Genomic DNA, 13,944 nt, shown 5'->3' on the forward strand with positions numbered 1-13,944 from the left:
ATCATCTTTTTAAGTGGGAGAACTTGCACAATTGGTGGCTGACTAAATACTTTTTTGCCTCACTGTATATATACAGTGAGTGAAAAATGTTCTTGATCCCCTGCTGATTTTGTACGTTTGCCCACTGACAAAGAAATAATCCGTCTATAATTTTAATGGTAGGTTTATTTGAACAGTGAGAGACAGAATAACAACAAAAGAATCCAGAAAAACGCATATCAAAAATGTTATAAATTGATTTACATTTTAATAGGGAAATAATTATTTGACCCCTCTGCAAAACATGACTTAGTACTTGGTGGCAAAACCATTGTTGGCAATCACAGAGGTCAGACGTTTCTTGTAGTTGGCCACCAAGTTTGCACACATCTCAGGAGGGATTTTGTCCCACTCCTCTTTGCAGATCTTCTCCAAGTCATTAAGGTTTCGAGACTGACATTTGGCAACTCGAACCTTTAGCTCTCTCCACAGATTGTCTATGGGATTAAGGTCTGGAGACTGGCTAGGCCACTCCAGGACCTTAATGTGCTTCTTCTTGAGCCACTCCTTTGTTGCCTTGGCCGTGTGTTTTGGGTCATTGTCATGCTGGAATACCCATCCACGACCCATTTTCAATGCCCTGGATGAGGGAAGGAGTTTCTCACCCAAGATTTGACGGTACATGGCCCCGTCCATTGTCCCTTTGATCCGATGAAGTTGTCCTGTCCCCTTAGCAGAAAAACAACCCCAAAGCATAATGTTTCCACCTCCATGTTTGACGGTGGGGATGGTAATTCTTGGGGTCATAGGCAGCATTCCTCCTCCACCAAACACGGCGAGTTGAGTTGATGCCAAAGACCTCCATTTTGGTCTCATCTGACCACAACCCTTTCACCCAGTTGTTCTCTGAATCATTCAGATGGGCACGTATATGTGCATTCTTGAGCAGGAGGACCTTGCGGGCGCTGCAGGATTTCAGTCCTTCATGGCGTAGTGTGTTACCAATTGTTTTCTTGGTGACTATGGTCCCAGCTGCCTTGAGATCATTGACAAGATCCTCCCGTGTAGTTCTGGGCTGATTCCTCACCGTTCTCATGATCATTGCAACTCCACGAGGTGAGATCTTGCATGGAGCCACAGGCAGAGGGAGATTGACAGTTCTTTTGTGTTTCCTCCATTTGCGAATAATCGCACCAACTGTATTCACCTTCTCACCAAGCTGCTTGGCGATGGTCTTGTAGCCCATTCCAACATTGTGTAGGTCTATATTCTTGTCCCTGACATCCTTGGAGAGCTCTGTGGTCTTGGCCATGGTGGAGAGTTTGGAATCTGATTGATTGATTGCTTCTGTGGACAGGTGTCTTTTATACAGGTAACACGCTGAGATAAGCGGAGGTAACACGCTCCCTTTAAGAGTGTGCTCCTAATCTCAGATCGTTACCTATATAAAAGACACATGGGAGCCAGAAATCTTTCTGATTGAGAGGGGGTCAAATACTTATTTCCCTCATTAAAATGGAAATCAATTTATAAAAGTTTTGACATGCGTTTTTCTGGATAGCAGGGGATCAAATACTTTTTTCCCTCACTGTATATATATTTATATACATACATTTATATTTATATATTGTATACATATGTATTGAAACATATTTTGAAACCCACCTTGTTATGCAAATGTCACTTATATATGAATAATTTATATAAACAAATATAAATTACTGTTAATGCTTAGACAAGTTTTGTCACGATTTACTAGGAGTGGTGGGTGGAATCAGGCGCAGAGAGCAGGGTTCAGTAGATTGTCAATTTATTCTCCGGCGCACAAAAACGGTCACGCCAACACACAGGGCGCATACAATAGACCAGCCCAAACACAGGACCAAAATAGTCCGGAGAATAACCACACGAAAAAACCACCATACAACAGAGTAACAAAAACAATCCCGCACAAAACAAGGGCGGGACAACCTACTATATATAAGGACACTAATTAAACTAAAATACACACAGGTGAAACTAATAAGACAAAACCAACAGACAAACGAAAAAGGGATCGGTAGTGGCTAGTAGGACGGTGACGACGACCGCCGAGCACCACCCGAACAGGCAGGGGAGCCAACTTCGGCGGAAGTCGTGACAAGTTTTCATATATCGTGAATGGTTATTGGCTTTTCTAATATTACGTGAAGGCTTTCATTTTGAACATTTCCAAAATTCCTGACCAGGAAGTACTTTTTTAGTGTCGCTAACAAGAAGCTGGTAATGTGACGAGTTTGCAAATCAAATGCCCCGTATTTTGCTGCCACTGGACAGCGAAAAACAGGTAAGTTAACTTTTATTTATTGTAATTTAAATGAGTTTGTAGTAGTTAAGTGTTGAGTTATAGATTACTTACTGTAGCTACCTCAATCGTTGTTTCAAATAATTTCAGTGACTTCACAGTATTCCTATCTAGCTCATCAAAATACAAATCCCTGTTACGGTTTTCTTCCGTCGAAAGAGAGTTGGACCAAAATGCAGCGTGGTAAGTTAGATACATGTTTAATAAACAAATAAACAGGAAATACAAAACAACAAACGGAACGTGAAAACCTATACAGCCTATCTGGTGAAATACAAAACACTGAGACAGCAACAATCACCCACGAAACACTCAAAGAATATGGCTGCCTAAATATGGTTCCCAATCAGAGACAACGAGAATCACCTGCCTCTGATTGAGAACCGCCTCAGGCAACCATAGACTTTGCTAGAACAGCCCACTAAGCCACAATCCCAAAACCTACGAAAAACCCCCATATATAAACACAACACAAAATAAACCCATGTCACACCCTGGCCTGACCAAATAAATATAGAAAACACAAAATACTAAGACCACGGTGTGACAATCCCCCTAAATACAGCCATGTCTCATAGTCACATCATGAGATTTGTAAATGAAAGAGGAATTTAATAAGACTAATTGAATGGAGTTTCCCAGCTTCCCATGTACTGTAGAGTTTCTGGCGCAGCAGAGAAATGCCCTTATCCAGATGATGTGACAAAGGCATTTCCTAACAGACCTGCTAACATTCTTTATTGTTACTTTAAGGTTGGAACCAACATGCAATACCTCCAGCAGGAAGAGAGGCAAGAACCATTCGTCCTCCAGCTCAGGGACAAGCTACATTATCCACAGTCCTGTGTAATGTTCCATGTACACTACATTACCAAAATTATGAGCACACCTGCTCGTTGAACACCTCATTACAAAATCATTGGCATTAATATGGAGGTGGTCTCCCTTTATCTGCTATAACAGCCTTCACTCTTCTGGGAAGGCTTTCCATTAGATGTTAGAACATTGCTGCGGGGACTTGCTTCCATTCAGCCACAAGAGCATTAGTGAGGTCGGACACTGATGTTGGACGGTTAGACTTGGCTCACAGTTCGCGTTCCAATTCATCCCAAAGTTGTTCAAGGGGGTTGATGTCAGGGCTCTGTGCAGGCCAGTCAAGCTTTTCCACAACGATCTCGACAAACCTTTTCTGGACGGACCTCGCTTTGTGCATGGGGGCATTGTCATGCTGAAACAGGAAAGAGCCTTCCCCAAACTGTTCCACACAGTTGGAAGCATAGAATTGTCTAAAATGTCATTGAATGCTGTAGCATTAAGATTTCCCTTCACTGGAACTAAGGGGCCTAGCCCCAACCATGAAAAACAGCCCCAGACCATTGTTCCTCCTCCCCCAAACCTTACAGTTTGGGCAGGTAGCGTTCTCCTGGCATCCGCCAAACCTAGATTCGTCCATCGGACTGCCAGATGGCGGAGAGTGATTCATCACTCCAGAGAACACGTTTCCACTGCGCCAGAGTCCAATGGCGGTGAGCTTTACACCACTCCAGCCGATGCTTGGCATTGCGCATGGAGATCTTAGGCTTGTGTGCGGCTGCTCGGTCATGGAAACCCATTTCATGACGCTCCCGACTAACAGTTCTTGTGCTGAAGTTGGAACTCGGTAGTGAGTGTTGCAACCCGAGAACAGGCAATTTTTATGCATTACACACTCCAGCACTCGGCGGTCCCGTTCTGTGGGCTTGTGGGGCCAACCACTTCGAGGCTGAGATGTTGTTGCTCCTAGACATTTCCACTTCACAATAGCAGCACTTATGGCTGACCGGCAGCTCTAGCTAGGCAGAAATGTTAAGAGCTGACTTGTTGGAAAGGTGGCATCCTATGACAGTGCCACGTTGAAAGTCACTGAGCTCTTCAGCAAGGTTATTCTACTTCCAATGTTTGTCTATGGAGATTGCATGGCTGTGTGCTCGATTTTATACACCTGTCAGCAATCTTGTGGCTGACAGAGCCAAAACCACACATTTTAAGGGAGTCCACATAATTGTGTATATATAGTGTAATTGCATTGCTGGACTTTTTGAAACGTAACGTTTTTTATTTTTATTTTTAATGTTCAAATAAATGGAAATGTATTGTTTGAACATGTCTTTAATGTTTATTTGTTTTAGTTGTTTAGCTGTTACATCATTAAGCCTTTATGTTTGTGTTATGAATGACCAAAGGTGTCTGACCTTATAGTAAGTATAGTGTCATATGATACAAGGCATGTATGTACAGTTGAAGTTGGAAGTTTACATACACAGGGAATTTTTACTAGGATTAAATGACAGGAATTGTGAAAAACTGAGTTTAAATGTATTTGGCTAATGACAGGAATTGTGAAAATACCAAATACAGCCAAATACATTTAAACTCAGTTTTTCACAATTCCTGTCATTTAATCCTAGTAAAGATTCCCTGTCTTAGGTCAGTTAGGATCACCACTTTATTTTAAGAATGTGAAATGTCAGAACAATAGCAGAGAGAATGATTTATTCAGTTTTTATTTCTTTCATCACATTCCCAGTGGGTCAGAAGTTTACATACACTCAATTAGTATTTGGTAGCATTGCCTTTAAATTGTTTAACTTGGGTCAAATGTTTCGGGTAGCCTTCCACATGCTTCCCAAAATAAGTTGAGTGAATTTTGGCCTATTCCTCCTGACAGAGCTGGTGTAACTGAGTCAGGTTTGTAGGCCTCCTTGCTCGCACACGCTTTTTCAGTTCTGCCCACACATTTTCTATGGGATTGAGGTCAGGGCTTTGTGATGGCGACTCCAATACCTTGACTTTGTTGTCCTTAAGCCATTTTGCCACAACTTTGGAAGTATGCTTGGGGTCATTGTCCATTTGGAAGATCCATTTGCGACCAAGCATTAACTGCCTGACTGATGTCTTGAGATGTTGCTTCAATATATCCACATAATTTTCCTCCTCGTGATTCCATCTATTTTGTAAAGTGCACCAGTTCCTCCTGCAGCAAAGCACCCCCACAACATGATGCTGCCACCCCCGTGCTTCACAGTTGCGATGGTGTTCTTCTGTTTGCAAGCCTCCCCCTTTTTCCTCCAAACATTACGTTGGTCATTATGACCAAACAGCTCTATTTTTGTCTCATCAGACCAGAGGACATTTCTCCAAAAAGTACGATATTTGTCCCCATGTGCAGTTGCAAACCGTAGTCTGGCTTTTTTATGGCAGTTTTGGAGCAGTGGCTTCTTCCTTGCTGAGCAGCCTTTCAGGTTACGTCGATATAGGACTTGTTTTACTGTGGATATAGATGCTTTTGTACCTGTTTCTTCCAACATCTTCAAAGTGTCCTTTGCTGCTGTTCTGGGATTGAAATGCACTTTGCGCATAAAAGTATGTTAATCTCTTGGAGACAGAACGCGTCTCCTTGCTGAGCGGTATGACGGCTGCGTGGTCCCATGGTGTTTATACTTGGGTACTATTGTTTGTACATATGAACGTGGTTCCTTCAGGCGTTTGTAAATTGCTCCCAAGGATGAAGCAGACTTGTGGAGGTCTACAATTTTTTTTCTGATGTCTTGGCTGATTTCTTTTGGTTTTCCCATGATGTCTAGCAACGAGGCACTGAGTTTGAAGGTAGGCCTTAAAGTACATCTTCAGGGACACCTCCAATTGACTTAAATTAGAGTCAATTAGTCAATCAGAAGCTTCTAAAGCCATGACATAATTTTCTGGATTTTACATCACTTTTATAAGCTAAACATAATTTAAAGCGGGACCGAATAGGGTCCAAATATTATGGAATCCAAGTGTGCAATACTCTTAGACTTACCCAGAAAGACTCTTGTAATCGCTGCCAAACATGTATTGACTCAGGGTGTTGAATACTTATCAAATTAAGATATATTACAGTTTTAATTTTCTTAATTGTTTTACAAATGTTAAAATTGTTCTTCTACTTGGACATTATTTTGTGTAGGTCGCTAACAAAAAATGACTTTTTATTAGTTTTAATCCGTTTTATCCCACTTTGTAACACAACAAAATGTGAAAAAATGTAAAGGGGCGTCAATATTTTCTGGAGGTACTATCTGTTCCAAAGTAAGATTAATAAGTGATGAGACACTCGTTATGCTTTGTCAACACAAATGGTACCCTATTCCCTATTTAGTGCACTACTTTAGGAAATAGGGTGCTATTTGTCATCACACCCCACCACCAGCCAGATGCTCTTTACACGTAGTTCATAGCTTGGAAGCATCATCGTCTACATAATTGGGTTTCCCACCGCCGTGCACCGAAACCTGATTGATTCGTTAGGAAGGCGCTTGTGACTCCGATACAGCCAGCTGGTGTTGGAAGCTGGCAGGTTTGGGGCAGAAACAAATTGTGAAACGGGAGGGAGGGAGAGGTGGGATGGTGGAAGGGGGTTTACATGTGTGTCCTGCTATTGCTGTAAACTAAGAGGGAAAGAGAGCACAGAGCTGGTCTTGGTATGGTGTCGGATGGTGGTGGTGATGACAGACAGCAACAGAACACACACTAATTTAACTGTCCAAACAACTGTCCAAAAGTACACGTACTGTACACGTTCTATTAAACATGGTGAAATATGAAGTGGCACACTCATTAAATGTTAATTGTATGAAACAGACACAGACATTTTACAATGATTTTAAATTCTGTGAAGGTCTCAGAAATATTTGGAAGCTGTATGTAAATGAATTCCACTTACATTTGTATCTGAAAAATCTGTCAAGTAAATACTTGTCTATTCAATCTAGAAATCATTATGTACAGTCATTTGATTGATATTGCAACTGCCACTGTAAATGAAAGACAATTAGAACAGCTCATGGGGTAAGTTTTGCCCTGAATCAGATAGACTCCAAATAAACCACCTTGTTGATCTCAAGCTATACAGTGATTCAGTAATCACACATTTTTATTACCAGATGATCAACTAAAACTACAAAGTACAATAAATGACTAAATGTAAGCATGGCTGTTTCTGTTGATCCATTGATTTGAACTGAATCCCAATTCAGACCAGCTGACACCTATGAATAGAGAAAGGTTTATATATTTTTTATTTAACCTTTATTTAACTAGGTCAGTTAAGAATAAATTCTTATTTACAAGGATGGCCTACCCCAGCCAAACCCTTACCCGGACAACTGTGCACCGCTCTATAGGACTCCCAATCACAGTCAGTTGTGATACAGCCTGGAACAGCCTCAAACCAGAGTCTGTGGTGACACCTCTAGCAGTGAGATGCAGTGCCTTAGTCCTCTGCGTCACTCGGGAGCCACAATATGATTGGACCTGAACATGTGTGTATTACAGGACACATAGTGCTGGTACATGGCATTTTCAGGTACTTATTTCAACTTCTGATGTAACTAACAACCATTTGCTTATTTCAGTGATCAAACAAAATAGTTGTGAGCGAGTAATAAGAATATTTGGTAAAGAAACATTGTATATTGTAAAATATCCATAATACCAAGTGAGCAGGCTATCATTCTGCTTTTAATAGTGGGAAAAAATGCATGATACATCAACTTTATTGTGATTATTCATCTTTCAACGAGCTAAACAAAAAAAAGTATGTATTGTTATTTACTCAAAACATTTGGATCTGCCATTTATATAGGATTGGTTAAAACATGCTAATAATGGTCCTCTGAGTATATCAACAAAAGTTTGGTGTACTTCCACTGGTATGCCATCCAGCCCTGGAGTTTTCCCAGACATAAAGGCTTTAATTGCATCAATAAGTTCCTCCTCTGTAATTTGGCCTTCACATGAGTCTTTCTGTACAGATGTTAATTTTACATTATTAATATAAATAAAATCCATACAATTAGCTTCGGTTAGTGGAGATGGAGGAGACTGAAACGAAAAGTACTTTACTTTCTCTTTCAAAATATTGTTCAGTGAATCATGAGTGACTCCATCATTTGGAAGAAGTTTCAGTAAAAAAAAATTGGTGGCATTTCTATGTTGAAAATTGAAAAAGAATTTGGTGCATTTTCCCCCATATTCCATCCAGTTCGCTTTATTTTTCATAATATATTACACTGTATCTTTGTTGAATAAGTTCCTCCATTTATTTTTGTTTTTCCTCTACTTACTCTGAGACTCTATGGTAGCCTCTGTCCTAGTTAAAAACAAGTTATCATCCAGTAGGCTTTGTTTCAATTTCCAATGTCCTCGCCGACGTGGAAATTCTGTAAGAGTAATATGTATGCCAATTATGTGATGGTCCGACCGCATTCTGTCTCCAATCAATACTTTTTAAACTTTTGGTGCCAGAAAGGAACGACATAAGAAAGTAATCAAGATGACTAGCTTGTTTAAGCCTCCTCCATGTATATCTCACTAGGTCAGGGTATTTAAGCCTCCATATATTCACTAATTCCAATATATCCATGACATTCATGATTTCCTTAAATGCCTGAGGGTGATAGTTTGTAGTGTGATTTCCTTTACGGTTCATAAAGGTATTTAAAACCGTATTATAATCTCCCACCATAATAATGGAGCCTTGTGTTGCTTGTAGGGTTGATACATTTTCAAAGAAGCTTGGATCATCATTATTTAGACCATATAGGTTAATAAGACATATCTGTTCATGGTCCAATAACATACTTAAAATCATCCATCTACCTTGAGGATCTGTTTAGACAATTTGCACATTTGGATCAAAATTACTGTTGATTAAGATCATCACCCCTTTTGAATTTCTTTACACCAGTCCTTTTTTCCACAAAACGTAATCTAAAATTGTTGAATGAGTTTCCTGTAAACAATAGATAATATATTCCTTCACTTTTATCCAGGTAAATACTGATCTTCTTTTCTTATTATCTGCTAAGCCATTACAATTATAACTGGCTATACTTATTTCACCAATTACCATAATGAGACACAAGTTTCAATTAGAGGTATCATAATATATGTTTGTAAACGTACCATTAAACAGTAACATGATGATTGAGTGTCTATATAGCTGTACCATGATCATGATATTTGTATTGCAACTAAATAAACTCCAATTGGTCACCACTATTCCACCCGCTAAAACCCCTCCTCATCCCAAGTTGGGTTGTCATCCCAATGACCGACAGACCACCCCCAACCACCCGGATCCCATGGCCCTGGAGAGACCGTGACCATCCTTCGAAAGACCACACAGTGCCACCCACAGAACAGAAGCAGATCAAACGCCAAAAGCATTTCCATTGCCCTCACCTCGATTTGTATTACATATAGCTATTAAAAAATAAATGTATTTTTAAAAAAATCCTGTTTCTCTTCATTTCCATTAGCTATTCATATTTGTAGTAATCTAGGCAGTTTATGCAAAGGTTTGTTAACTCTTACCAGTATTACAAAAATTACATTTAGAAAGCAATTATTATTTTTGCAAACAATTATTGTGATTCATCCTATATTGTCCCTAACATCTAACATACACACTGACACACCCACACAAACACTCATACACTCATATACACTCAACCCCTTTCCCTCACAAGCAACCATACACTCAGATGCTCAGCAGTTGCACCATCACCGAGCCCATCTCAAGTGTATATAGGTTCAGAATTTTTGTGAAATAGCACAGCTACAAATATATGGAAAATAGAAATCAAAGTGGATGGACATCAGAAACAGAGGAAGGCCAAGACTAAAAACAAACCAGATATATCTATTGTAAAATAAATTGTGTCTAAAATGTGTATAGTATGTATAAGCTGTAAGCAGAAGCCTAAGTGTTATTGTTTATTAGTTTACCCCAATTGGGGGAGCGGTGGTAGGGTTTGTGGGGAATAATAAAGGAAGGTATATTCTAAAAAAACTGTGTATGTGTATATATGTATATATATGTTGGTATGTACATATAGGTGTATATGTATGAATGTTTATATATATATATGAATCAAAGAATGACGAATGAATGAATGAAATGTTATTTTGGTGTCAAATCGGCAATTGGCAACCCATACCTATGGGATGAATTGGCACATAAACAAGCTCTTCTAGGCAGAGTTCCTCTGTCCAGTGTCTGTGTTCTTTTGCCCATCTTAATCTTTTCTTCTTATTGGCCAGTCTGACATATGGCTTTTTCTTTGCAACTTTGCCTAGAAGGCCAGCGCCCCGGAGTCGCCGCTTCACTGTTGACGTTGAGACTAGTGTTTTGCGCGTACTATTTAATTAATTCGTTATGTCCTTTCCTCTTTCATTTCACCATAATACTGACCTGTTTCAATACGCAGAGGCAATATCCCTGAACTCACCTGTTTTAATACGCAGAGAGACAACATCCCCGATCTTACCTGTGCACATAGCGATCTCTTGCTAGGTAGGTTATATATAATATATCTCTCACACACGAATTAACCCTTAATCAAACAAAAGGCTCTCAATTTGGGTTTATAATTAATCACCTCCACCCATTTTATTTCATATTGCATCAACAGTTGTTTTGTAATCATATCTATGTCTCCCTTAATTCGGTTTTCATACAGATATTTCACACAGTCAGACTGTTGAAAAAGGTCAGACATTTCAGTTGCCCAGGCTCCCACTATGGGTAGATCCCATTGAAAAACTTTACTAGCTATTCTGGCAGTTGGCATTCCAAAGTCCATTCATACAGACCTTCCATCTCACCTATATGTATGTGGGTATGTGTATGTACACTATGTGTATATATATATATATAAAAACTGTACCCCAAAAAGATATGGGGGATTGGAAATGATGCAGACAATTACATTGATGGAAGCAACAATCTATCTGTAATATTAAAGCTGATCCATCCCCTATGTTTAAAATATATAAATATATGTATATATATATATACTGTATATATATGTGGGGGCCTCCCGGGTGGCGCAGTGGTCTAAGGTACTGCATCACAGTGCTAGCTGTGCCACCAGAGACTCTGGGTTTGAGCCCAGGCTCTGTCGCAGCCAGTTGCGACCGGGAGGTCCATGGGGCGACGCACAATTGGCCTAGCGTCGTCCGGGTTAGGGAGGGCTTGGCATGTAGGGATATCCTTGTCTCATCGTGCACTAGCAACTCCTGTGGCGGGCCGGGCGCAATGCACGCTGACCAGATCGCTAGGTGCATGGTGTTTCCTCCGACACATTGGTGCGGCTGGCTTCCGGGTTGGATGTTTCGGAGGGCGCATAGCTCTCGACCTTTGTCTCTCCCGAGCCCGTACGGGAGTTGTAGCGATGAGACAAGATTGGATACAATTGGATACCACGAAATTGGGGAGAAAAAGGGGGTAAAATAAAAAAATATATATATATGTATAAAAAATGTAAAATATATAAATACAGATCCAAAACCGTGAGACCTATTCAATTATGTTGTTCCTGGCAGAAATTATTATTTTGAAAATGTTCAATTGATATAATGTTCAACGGCAGGTAGCCTAGTTGTTAGAGTGTTGGACTAGTAACTGAAAGGTTGCAAGATCGAATCCCTGACCTGACAAGGTAAAAATCTCTCGTTCTGTCCCTGAACAAGGCAGTTAACCCACTGTTCCTAGGCCATCATTGAAAATAAGAATTTGTTCTTAACTGACTTGCCTAGTTAAATAAAGGTAAAATATATATATTACTTAGCTAGATAATGATTGACTTTGAAACATTGATTCCTGGTGAAATTGTCTGGACTGTTTAGTGAGAGGAAAATGACTCTCTTTACTAATAGCCTAGATAACGGTACCTATATTTGAGTATGAATTTAAGCTATCTACTCCTCAACGATCTCATCAGTGTGTTCCCATTAGACCCATGCAGGTTCAGTTTTAGAACAGCTTAAGCATTAACATGTTGCCCCAGGTTCAATTCGTTATGTCCCAGATGTACAGCAGGTTGGGAGCAGGTAGAAAACGTCATCTGTGCCAGCTGGTGTGTTTCACACCGTAGCTGCTCAATACAGTTTCTAGGATGCCAGCGGCGAACCATACCAGATATATTAATATCCATACCGTTCTCTTAGACTCCTCTCTGACCCTTTCCGGCCCTCAAAACAATATGTATGATTATAAACGTGTATTTCTGTACAACAACTGTTATTTTAACAGAGAATGTAGGCTACATCCAAAATGTCAGTTGTCAGATTTTCAGGGTAATGAATCTGCACTAGACAGCTGTTGAAGAAAGAGGTGGTGAATTAATTCCTTCACAGGTGTCAATCAATGCCAGTCTGATAGTCCAGCTGCTTACCTTGTGATGTGATGATCCCTATTTGTTCAAGTTAAAGTCCCCTTTCTCCAACTGTTCTAGAACAGAGGTACAGAGATTTCCACAGAGGTTTTCCAGTTCCCCTTCTGCTCGCTAAGGTTCTTTAGCCAAACTGTAGCATGTTTTCTGCTGGGTTCTGGCTAATTCTCTTCAGATCCCTTATGGGTAGAACCACTCCATCCGAGTGAGACAGAACCGGAAAAACCCGCTGAGCTTCTTCATCTCGATTGGTCCTGGTCGTCAATAGTCTCTTTCTCCGTTCAGGAAAAGTGTCTGCACAACACAACGCAGTGACAGGACAGGGACCGTACCGCTGCACAACACAACACCTGTTCCAGCAAGACGCACTCGATAGGTGCTCTCGTTTTCAGAAATAGACAGATGGGAAAATTGGGAAGGAAAGTAGCCCTTCGCAAATGACCAAAGGTAACATTTCTAGATAACAATTTTCTGGGAAAAGAAGCATGATATTCCGGTCTGAAAGATCTTTGGGGATCTCTCTCTCTCTCTGGAGGGGTCCACTTGTTTAAATCAATGTTTCCCCCAACCTTGTCCAATCCACACAGTCACCCTCTCTTCTTTCTCTGTCTCTCGCTCTTTCTCTCTATCTCTGCTATCTGATCCAGGTCTGCTGCAGTTCTATCTCTCGCTCACTCACTGTTGATCACTGCCCGCTCGCTCTCTCTCTCTCTCTACCTCCCTCTTTCCGTCTGTGTCACTGTGGTTGGCATTTTTAGACTATGCGCTTGTCCATTCCCGAAGAACTGCGTTGGCACTGAGATGCAGCCTGATGCTCAGTGTACACACAAACAACTGAACACACATTAAGTAACACACATTTTCAACAACCTTGACACCATACATAAACATATTAATTATAATATTGCAGAGTCCAAAACATACACAAGTTTACACACATAAAATACACACATACACACACAATCCATTTACTGCACTACCTGTTGGTGTAGTCATGAATGTGTTGGTTGATTTCTTGTTGCCAATTTAAACTTACATAGATTGCTGATGTTTGTTTGTGTGAGTGTGTGTGCAGGCGTATGTGTGCATGCCTGTGCATGCGTATATGCGTTTGTGTTACGCCGCCACCTTGAAAACTGTCTCGGCATTAAGGTGGTGTAGTCTTGTCCTTTTAATACTTACAGTAATCAAACAAGAGGGGTTGCGCCATAATTCTCAGTGCTGCATGAGAGTGAGTGAGTGTCTACAAGTGTGTGCGTGTGCATGGGTGTGTGCCAACCCCCCCCGTGTCCTCTGTCCGCCCCCACCTTCCTCTTCACCCCTGTCCGGGCAATCCCTGTGGATGATCTGACCTTTCTGGCT

At 40.6% G+C, this 13,944-nt stretch overlaps 1 protein-coding gene across 1 annotated transcript in view; it reads right to left on the reverse strand.

Moving 5' to 3' along the window:
• Nucleotides 1–13,292, reverse strand: part of LOC112246419 (ATP-sensitive inward rectifier potassium channel 12-like) — a 56,821-nt gene extending 43,529 nt beyond the window's left edge. The window contains exon 1 of the mRNA XM_024414731.2: nucleotides 12,586–13,292. The gene's annotated coding sequence lies outside the window, so the exon portion shown is untranslated. The remainder of the gene's footprint in view (nucleotides 1–12,585) is intronic.
• Between the last annotated feature and the right edge of the window lie 652 nt (nucleotides 13,293–13,944).

Source organism: Oncorhynchus tshawytscha, linkage group LG09 (genome assembly GCF_018296145.1).
Source record: "Oncorhynchus tshawytscha isolate Ot180627B linkage group LG09, Otsh_v2.0, whole genome shotgun sequence".
NCBI classification, from domain to species: domain Eukaryota; kingdom Metazoa; phylum Chordata; class Actinopteri; order Salmoniformes; family Salmonidae; genus Oncorhynchus; species Oncorhynchus tshawytscha.